The 10,009-nt window shown below is 38.7% G+C and overlaps 1 protein-coding gene across 5 annotated transcripts in view; it reads right to left on the bottom strand.

The window, feature by feature from the left end:
- The window catches only part of LOC141585400 (uncharacterized), a 304,583-nt gene that overhangs the window by 130,209 nt on the left and 164,365 nt on the right, over positions 1-10,009 (bottom strand). The window lies entirely within an intron of this gene.

Raw genomic sequence — 10,009 nt, 5'->3', positions numbered from 1 at the left:
CTAGCAGGCAGAAGGAGGGAAAAGTATTAGTTGTCTAAAAATTGGCATCTTCAGGTTTTCTTGAGCTACTTCCCACAAGATTCCAAAGCAAAGAAGAAAAAGTTGGAGAAAAACATCACACACATCACTAGCCGACTTTCTCCACAAACCCATGCCGCTCCAAACTTTAAAGGCTCAAATTGTTGAGCATCCTGACTGAGCAAATATCCGACTTCGGTATCACTGGTTACGTACGCATTTTCAATAAGATGAATGCATCTCCAAAATCAGGGTGACTCTAATGTCTGATGCAGATGTCCCCCCTGTTTCTCTCCCCTTCTCCTTTTTTCATTCACATTTTTCTTCCTACAAAATGCACATAGGTCTGTTCTTCCTTGTACCCCGAGTCAGGCCTGGCTTTGAAATGCATTTCAATCTCTCAACACAGACTGCTTTCATTGCGTTTAGAGTCCCACTAAGGCCCAGCTTTAAAAGCTACTGATTCTTTTTTTCTTTAGCCTTCCTCACAAAGGAAGGGTATTTTGTAAATTACCAGCTCGTTCAGATCAACAAAAGGTACTTTCATAGAAAGCCCCATTTGATTTTGCTCAAATTTGATTACTAGGATGGAGAAAAGGAAAGGAAGTCAAAAAGAAAAACCCCAGATGGCTTTTTCATTCATCTCAGTGAATGAGCTTTATCTGTGCCTTTTGAAACTGTAGCAGTGGAAAAGCATTTCTGTTGGCTTAAAAAACTTGACAAAAATTATTGGTTTGCCATTTCTCATGTAACAGCCATTGGGAACTGGATGAAAAGACTTTTTCATGGGATCGCCTGCTTGGATCAAAATAATGGAGATTAGGTATTTCATTATAAATTACAGTGGGAGATAGAGCAGGCTGTCATATTAATAGCAACCTGCTCATGGCCTTCAATGGTAGCTATTCTCCTAGACAAAGGACCAAGGGGGCTGTCTATTGAACTTGTACTTCAGGCCTGATCAATTTTCTATCATCAAGGCAAAAGGTGAGATGACGAACAAAGGAATTCACACATGAGTGACCTCATAAGCCTACAGATAAAACAGCTTAAAGAAGCAAAATACATCCTGAAATTATGGATGATAAACTACATAAAGAAGAAGAGAGGATGAGAATGAGAGAGGAAGGAGCAATGGTCTGTAATTCTCCTCCCTCTTCTTGGCCAAATGGACACATTAAAAGCTGCTTGTTTTCAGCTGCATATAATTGCAACATTTGGTTTGCAGTGGTCTGCTATAAATCCTTCAGCCTACTTTTTTTTTCCTCAGCACAGTTCGTCATTTCATTTGCTACTAACAACAGCATTGTGCTCAAGACAAAGCTTCTACCAACAGTCACGCTTAAACATAAAAATAAAAGGAATCACAAGCAACACAGGCTTAGAGATAGTTCACAGTAAGTGTGCATTTGTTATTTGCTCCAGGTTACCAGCCTCTTGCCTGATTTAATATACTTCTTAGAATGTAAAGCAATTCAAAATCCAAGCAGTACCTGCACAGACACAGAACCTAAATGAAGCACAGCGAAATGTATGATTCAATAAAGATTTTTTCAGAAAACAGTGAGGACAAAGTCCTGATCCAAAGTGCCAGTGAAGGATGAGCGATTAATTTTCATACAATCACAAGGAATATTTTCTATTCCTCATTGAAGTTGTCTGAATAACTGTAGAAATTACCGAAATCCTTTTCCCCGTGATATTTCCATGGAATTTTTTTCAACTTTTCTATTAAAAATCCTGGGGGATTTATGCCTTATAATGTCAGTGTTCACTGGGGGTAGTAAAGAAATTATCTTCAAAAGATAAAAACCAGGGTTACCAAAAGTTGCTATTACCTAGAAATGCAGATGCAGTGTAACATTTTATGTACATTCTATAATGCTAATGCAAGGGAAAAAAATAAATAGTATTTTTACAGTACTGTTTTTTAAGCCAAAGAGTAGTATAAGATCATTAATGTGAAATTACTTCCAACTGCCTAAAAGCTTGAGAAAATACCATAAATAGCACCCACGATAGCAGTTGCCAAAATAAGGCTACATTTTGAAAGCCACCCTCCACAGGTGCAATGACCTTCAGACGACACAATCAGGCTTAGTATACCCTCCTGGTAGCAATGTCTCACATCTAGTGATGATGAGATAAGGAAGTTCATTTATGTATGGACCAATAAAACAAGGATGCAGTACTGTCTGAAGTACATATACAAATGACTCCACAATTGTATAAAACTGGATTTTCTATGTTCTTAAGGGAGCCCTGGAACCTTGGACTATCTTAACCATTCAGGGAGATCCTAAATTCAGGGTTATGAAAGAGGAATTAAATAACAGTGGTGGGAGTCAGTGTACAGGCAGGCTCTTCCCACTATTGCTGTGAACATGGACTGGTAGGAACATTCTGGAGGGCAACTGGACAACATTCCTTTAAGTTTGAAAGTTTTCATAGCTCTTGACCTAGATATTTCACCTCTAGGAATCTTCCCAGTAGAAACTATCAGAAATGCAGATAAAGATTTTTTCCCCCCAAGAAGATACTTATCATACAGTGAGTCAGGTAGGATAGTGGTTAAGATTACAAACTGGAGAGCCAGAATAACTAAGTAACAATTACAACTTGACCAACTTCCAGTCACAAGGTGTGACTTTGGTTATTAACCTTTCTATACCTCAGTCTTCCTGCCTGCAAAATGGGGATCTCAAAAGTGGTATGAGATTTAAATGAAGAGTGAATATATGTGAAGCGTTAAACCACCAACTAGTCCGTAGTAAATACTGAAGAATTATTAAATATTGCTATTATTATAAATGCTCTAAACCTAGATTATTATTAACTGAACCATGATAAACAAATAAAATGTAATATGTCCATTAAAGATCGTGCCTTCAAATTATTCTTAATGACATAGAGAAATAGTCATACTAGTTTAAAAAATCAGGACATAAAACCATATATTATGCCGTCTCAAATATGTGTGTGTGTGTGTGTGTGTGTGTGTGTGTTTAAAATAGCAATAGTATTTCTTTTTGGATAAAGTGCTTTCAAATGGTTTTTATTTTCCTGTTGTAGTTTTTAATTTTCATAAAACATTTTAAAGTATTTTTAAACTCTTATTTTTACAACAGCTTACGAAGAAGGCATTGCAGTAGGTGCAGCATTTCATAACACTGTGCACTGCTTGTTTTCCCCGTATAGCACTGTAGGCTACACACACAGTGTTATCAGATAGAGGTAGGCCAGGTTACAGGGAAAGTCAGAATCTATGCCAAAATTCATTTTGGTGCTCAGCACTAAGATCTGCAAATTAGCTGCACTTCCAGAACTGAGAAATAAGCTTAAACTCTAAAATTTAAAGAAGGAAAATCTAAATATATTGGATTCATAAAATTTCTTGACTTAAGAAGCTATCAGCATATGGGTTACTAAAGGCATTTTAGCAATGAAGAATCCAGAAAAATTACTCAGGAATGAACCTGGAAAGACACCTACATACCAACATGTACAGGTTAGAAAAATCAATGAAACCAAGAGTTAGCTTTTTGGAAAGACAGATGTAAAAATCAACAAATACAGGCTGTGTGCAACAGCAACAGCTTCAGTCCAATCAGGAGCAACAGAGAAAACCAACAAATCATAAGAAATTTCAATAATGGGGTCCAAGTAGTGACCTAATCAATTGCAGAAGTGCCCAAATAGAGAGACTAGGTTGCATCTAATAAAGGGACTCTACGTGAATTATTTTAAAAGAGGGTAATAAGTAAGCACTGGATGCAAGTTATTCCTTCCTCCCTGCACAGGAGCTGGAACCTGGGGGCAGGAAGGGAGGTCGAAGGGAGGGCAGACCCTATCCCCCACCCCTACTGGTTCCTCTGTCAAACCCGAGTCAGGGGGTGGGGGCAGAGTGAGAGGAGGAGAGCCTGGAGTGTTTAATTAGGCTGCACTAGTCTCTAGTAACTAAGTGACTAGAAAGTTATGGAATGTTCCAAGGTATTATTAACAGGCAGGAATGCGACGGGGCATGGTTACCGGTGGAGAGAACTCAATTCGGATTACTCAGTACAAGAATTACATGTGTATTATGCCTGCTGAAAGAAAACGTATCAAAGCTAGACTTTTCAAGAAACTTCAATTCATAAAAAGCAAAGGTCAAGAACGTGAAAGTACCATATGATTTGGCAATTGCACTTCTGTGTATGTGCCCAAAAGAACTGAAAGCAGTGATTCAAACAGTAAGTACCTGTACATCACTGTTCATAACAGCACTCTTCGCAATAGCTAAAAGGTAGGAGCAGCCCAAATGTCCACCAGTGGTATATATATAGAAGGGAATATACACATTAAAAAGTAAGGAAATTTGGACACAGCCTACAACATGCACGAACCTTGAAGATATTTTAAATGGAATGAGCCAGCCACAAAAGGACAAATATGGTATGAGCCCACTTCTATGAGGTACCTAGAGGTGTCAGATTCATAATAAGACAGAAAGTAGAAAGGTGGTTTCTGGGGACCGGGGTCGGGGGAGTGAAGAGGCAGTGTTTTATAGGTACGGAGTTTCATTTAGGAAAGACAAAAAAGTTCTGCAGATGGATGGTACTGACAGTGGCACAACAATGTGAATGTGCTTAATGCTGTTAAATTGTACATGTAAAAATGGCTAAAATGGTAAATTTTATGTTTTATATATTTTACCACAATTCCAAAAGGGAATATGAACATCTCGTTTCCTTAACTCCTCAATTATTTTATTATCATCCAGTATAACCTGGAAAAAAGAATTAAAGAAAAGGAAAAAAAGGAGAGGAGAAAAAATGGGAGGGGAGGGAAAGGGAGAGGATGAACAGAGCAATGACGGGGTGCGGTAAGAAGGGAGGGAAAACAGGAAGGGCTGCTATGTGCAGTCAGCTGTGAAGTGTGTACACTTCACCCAGATACCGAGGGGCAAATAGGGGTAAAACCCAGTCAGGAGTTATGCTGACCAAGTTCCATGCCCTGGGGCTGGACTTCAGCAGGTGGGAGGAAGGGATGCCATTCTGTAATCCATCTGTCCAGAGGGGACATCTTTAATTAATTTGCAGAATGGCACTGTATGTGTCAACAGACCTTAGAAGAGAGAGAGACAGATTGGTATGTGGACAGATTCAGTGGCTCACGCCTGTAATCCCCGCACTTTGGGAGGCCGAGGTGGGCAGATCACGAGATCAGGAGTTTGAGACCAGACTGGTCAACGTGCTGAAACCCTGTCTCTACTAAAAATACAAAAAAAAAAAAAAAAAAATTAGCCAGGCATGGTGGCAGACGCCTGTAATCCCAGATACTTAGGAAACTGAGGCAGGAGAATCGCTTGAACGCAGGAGATGGAGGTTGCAGTGAGCCAAGACCACTCCACTGCACTCCAGCCTGGGTAACAGAGTGAGACTCTGTGTCAAGAAAAAAAAAAGAACATTGATGAGATTAAGGTTAAGAATGATAGAGTTTATTATATACTTTTTGTAACTGGATTAGCCACCAATTTTCTGGGCAGTCTTCTTCCTTGGAATTTTAATGGACACTTCAAGCTCATCATCATCTGCCATGAACACAAACAGCATTATATTCACACACACACACACACACACACCCCTTATTGAAGCATATTAGGGACCAGCACCATTCTAGGTGATATATAATTAGACTAGTGAGAAGATGGGTTTCTCTAAATGAAATAAGATAAATTGAGTCAAAGTCTAAAACATGTGCTCTCCATTTTCTAAAGCTACAAGAAACCCCGTTGTTAAAACCGCTCTATGTGGATGACACTTAAAAGTTTACATTTCCAACCCTGACATTCCACACAAACTAATGCTATATTTCAGGTGAGCTACAGAACATTTATATTAGGTTATGATACTGAATCCCCAAACCAACATATTCAAAAGAATCTCTATTTGTCCCTGCCTCATTAAAATAAAAAACCTAGTTCCTTTTCCTTCTCCTAACTTCTCTAATTCTGTTCATGTGTTGCCCTAAGTGTCCAGATCCCAAACCCAATCAACATTGGTCAATTTTCCCCTTAATGTAATATTCCTACCTTCAAGCGCTTTCCTAAATTACATGCAGTCCTCACCATTCTAAAAAAAAAGTAACAGTTTTTCCAAGTTCTTTGACAATCTTATCTTCTCTCTCTATGACCTCACTCAGAAAGAGTAGAAATACTCCCACTTCCTTTACTCGCTGTCTGTCCATTCCCTAATTCACCCTTTTTTGAAACTCTAAATCCATGGCTTCTTGGACTCCAACCACCTCCCTGATTCTCTAATCCCTTCAATTTCATGCTCCTAGCTCCTCCAACTTCAATGAGAGACCTGCCCTCATTCCCACAAGACTTTTCTTTTGACCCTTTCTCTACTCATTCTATGGCCACATCTCCCTCATTAAGCTCACCTATGGATGTATACATTAAAGATTCCTAAACTTACTCTCCAGAAACAGTCCCAAAGTAGTTCAAGTCCAGGTACAGGATGTTAAAACTAACCTCACTGTCTAAACATCTGACTCATCACTCAAGGGCTAGCTAAATGACCCATCTTCTTACAGTATGTCAAGATCAAAGTTTTATTTCAAGAGAAGAAACTAGGAAATATCAGAATACAGTGTCTGTACTAGGCATAAGTGTTTTTCATAAAAATTTAGTTTCACTTGTATGTGTGTGTGCATGCATATTGGTCATGATCTAAAATGCATTTCTGAGTGAAGGTAACAATCAGAAAAAGCTTGAGGCATTTGCCTTCTCTAAGTTCAGAGATCACATCAGAAGGGCTTCAGAGCTTTGCCATGGCATTCATGCCTCTATGATAAAATGAATTGGATTTTACAAAAGTAAATTTTTGTATGTCTGCTTCCCCTCATCAGACCACAGGATCCGTCATTAAGGGTATAACTTCTTCATCTTTGAAAATGAACTCAGCACAATGAATTTATGTTGAATGAAAGAATAAATGAGGCACTTTGGGAGGCCAAGGCGGCAGATCACCTGAAGTCAGGAGTTCGAGACCAACCTGGCCAATATGGTGAAATCCTGTCTCTACTAAACTACAAAAATTAACTGGGCATGGTGGTGGACACCTGTAATTCCAGCTACTCTGGAGACTGAGGCAGGAGAATCACTTGAACCCAGGAGGCAGAGGTTGCAGTGAGCCGAGATCGCACCATTCCACTCCAGCCTGGGCTACAGGAGTGAAACTCTGTCTCAAAAAAAAAAGAAGAAGAAATGATAGCATTAATAAAATATGTTCAGAAACAGACAAACAGCTCCTGGTGTTGAGACAGTAGAAACAAAGGACAGAATCACACTTTTGACAGGTGATCCAGGGTCTAGGGAACAGCTGTGAGCTTCAAAGTCAGACTGACTTTAATGATGATTTCCCATTTTGGCCCTAATGGCTGTGTCACCTTTGATAACTTTCCTGACCTCACAGAGTCTTCATGTTTTCCTTCAAAAAGGAGGGATATTCTATTTCACTTTCTGTGTAGTAAGATAGGTGAGGTAATATTGCATAAAGTGCTTAACATATTCTTAGCAGCATAGTAAGTTGTGTTAGTATGATAATTAAATATGCTAACATCTATCCCACCTCTGCCATACTGTGGCACTCAGGGACAGTAGTTATGATTGCAGCTGTTTAGTTTATTGCAATTTTTAATATAACAAAATAACTTATTGAAAATCTAATTACTAATTTTAATTTGGAAATAAAAATGAAACATACTCCCTACAAAGGGGTATCTTGCTTCACTGCTTTTCTCTATAAAATATATCAGTTTAAACTACTATATATACTTTACTTGCATATTATGTTTCCTATTTGGCATGCGTCTCCTTTACCAGAATAGAAACTGTGTAAAGGCAGAGATAATAACAATAATAAATGAACTATTAGCTAAGTCTTTATGACCTTCAAATCAGAACCTGCCTTAGCCAGAGAGGAAGTTAAGAGTCTTTTCTGATGAAAAAGAGAAAAGCTTTCTGGGACTGGCCACCCCCTAGTCAACCCTAAATAGATCCTGGGTTTGAAATCCTAGGCCCATGGATATTTTGTTTCAGATGGGAGAACACAAAGGTTGCAGAGTTCCCTCACTGAGGAGGAGAAGTAGCCTCATTCTCATAATAGTCACAAATAGTGTTTCATAGTTTATCTAGATGTCTGTCAAAAACTGTGAATGGCCTGCTTGCAAGATAATGAGTAAGATTGCCAGTTTCATGGACGGATGTTAAATCACAAATGCTTACTAAGGATAATTACACAGAACAATAAGGAAGATCACACATGCTTTGCAGTCTGTTCATGCTTCAGTTCTTAAGCAAATGTATTTCACATTGTATACCTTGAACACATTTCAATATTGACTGAGATGTTATAAAAATATAAAACTTTACTACTGATACTCCATTAATAACAAACAGGACTAACTTGAACATAAGATAACATTTGTTTTATCTATTTTTAAAAGGGTCTTACCAAGGAAATAATGTAAATACAACTGATATGGATGTGTTTAATCTATAAGATGGATCATAAAAATTTTAACCATTTTAGAAACAGAAATCACAAATACTTGCTATGCTAACTAAAGCCATTTTATCAACCATGAAAGTGAATACTGGCTGGGTGCGGTGGCTCACATGTGCAATCCCAGCACTTTGGGAGGCCAAGACGGGCAGATCACCTGAGGTTAGGAGATCGAAACCAGCCTGGCCAACGTGGAAAAACCCTGTCTCCACTAAAAATACAAAAATTAGCCAGGCACAGTGATGGGCACCTGTAATCCCAGCTACTCGGGAGGCTGAGGCAGGAGAATCACTTGAACCCGGGAGACGGAGGTTGCAGTGAGTCAAGATCATGCCATTGTACTCCAGCCTGGGTGACAGAGTGAGACTCCAACTCAGAAGGAAAAAAAAAAAAAGAAAGTAAATCCTATGGGATTTCTTCTTGACAGTATTTCTTAATGTAGTCTGATATGGTCTATGATCTTCAAAGTAATAAAACTTATTTTCTTGAAAACGTAACATAACTCAAACCTTTTAAGTCAATTGTACAATCAGTCTGAATTACCAAAGTTTAACTGTCCTAATCAAAATTTAAAACACTTTTATTTACACATAGCTATAAATGGTACTAATCAAGACGGAGTTATTTAAGCAATGAAACGGCTTTGCTATTACAGCCAAATCAAATTGATTTGGAAACATGGATAACTATATATTATAGCTGCATAGGACCCATGTGCATAGGGCCTAGGTAAAAATTCTTAACAAGAGTCATGACTCATGTTATGCGTTACAACAACTGTTTTATTATTACTTTAAAACATTGACATAATTATCAATCCCTCCCTTGTCCTCAGACTTTAGATCCAATTCATCAACAGATCTCCCAAATACATAGCTAATCTGTCTATTTCTCTTGCATGCTTCTGGGGCCTTGTCCATACATTATTATCTGTCTCTGAACTGCTGCAATGGCTAATAACTGACTTACCTCATTACCCTTCTCCCTCCAGCAATGTTCTCCTCCCTCTCCAGTCTTCTTAAAACCATGAGAATAATCCTTGCAAGAGTGACATCAGCAAGACAGTGGAGTAGGAAAAAGATAGTGGAATAGGACGCTTGACTCTTCTCCCCATAAACATACCAATGCAGCAACAATTCAAAATTTCATTTTCCAGAAATTAGAAACTAGTTGGAAGGTTCTGTACCCAGCGTGAATGCAAAACCAGACTAGCAAAGCCAATAGGTAGATTTGGAACATCCTCTTGCTGGAGATCATGCACCCAGTGCGGTGCCATATAACCAGGAATGGTTCCCCTGGCTCCCCAGTTTACCTAGGAGAGAAAAAAGGTTGGTTTGCCAACCCAAATGCCCATCGATGATAGACTGGACAGGGAAAATGTGGCACATATACACCATGGAATATTATGCAGCCATCAAAAACGATGAGTTCGTGTCCTT

This window comes from Saimiri boliviensis, chromosome 8 (genome assembly GCF_048565385.1).
Source record: "Saimiri boliviensis isolate mSaiBol1 chromosome 8, mSaiBol1.pri, whole genome shotgun sequence".
Classification (NCBI taxonomy): domain Eukaryota; kingdom Metazoa; phylum Chordata; class Mammalia; order Primates; family Cebidae; genus Saimiri; species Saimiri boliviensis.
The sequence above is the reverse complement of the archived record's forward strand: the minus strand, read 5'-3'. Positions and strand labels throughout refer to the sequence as shown.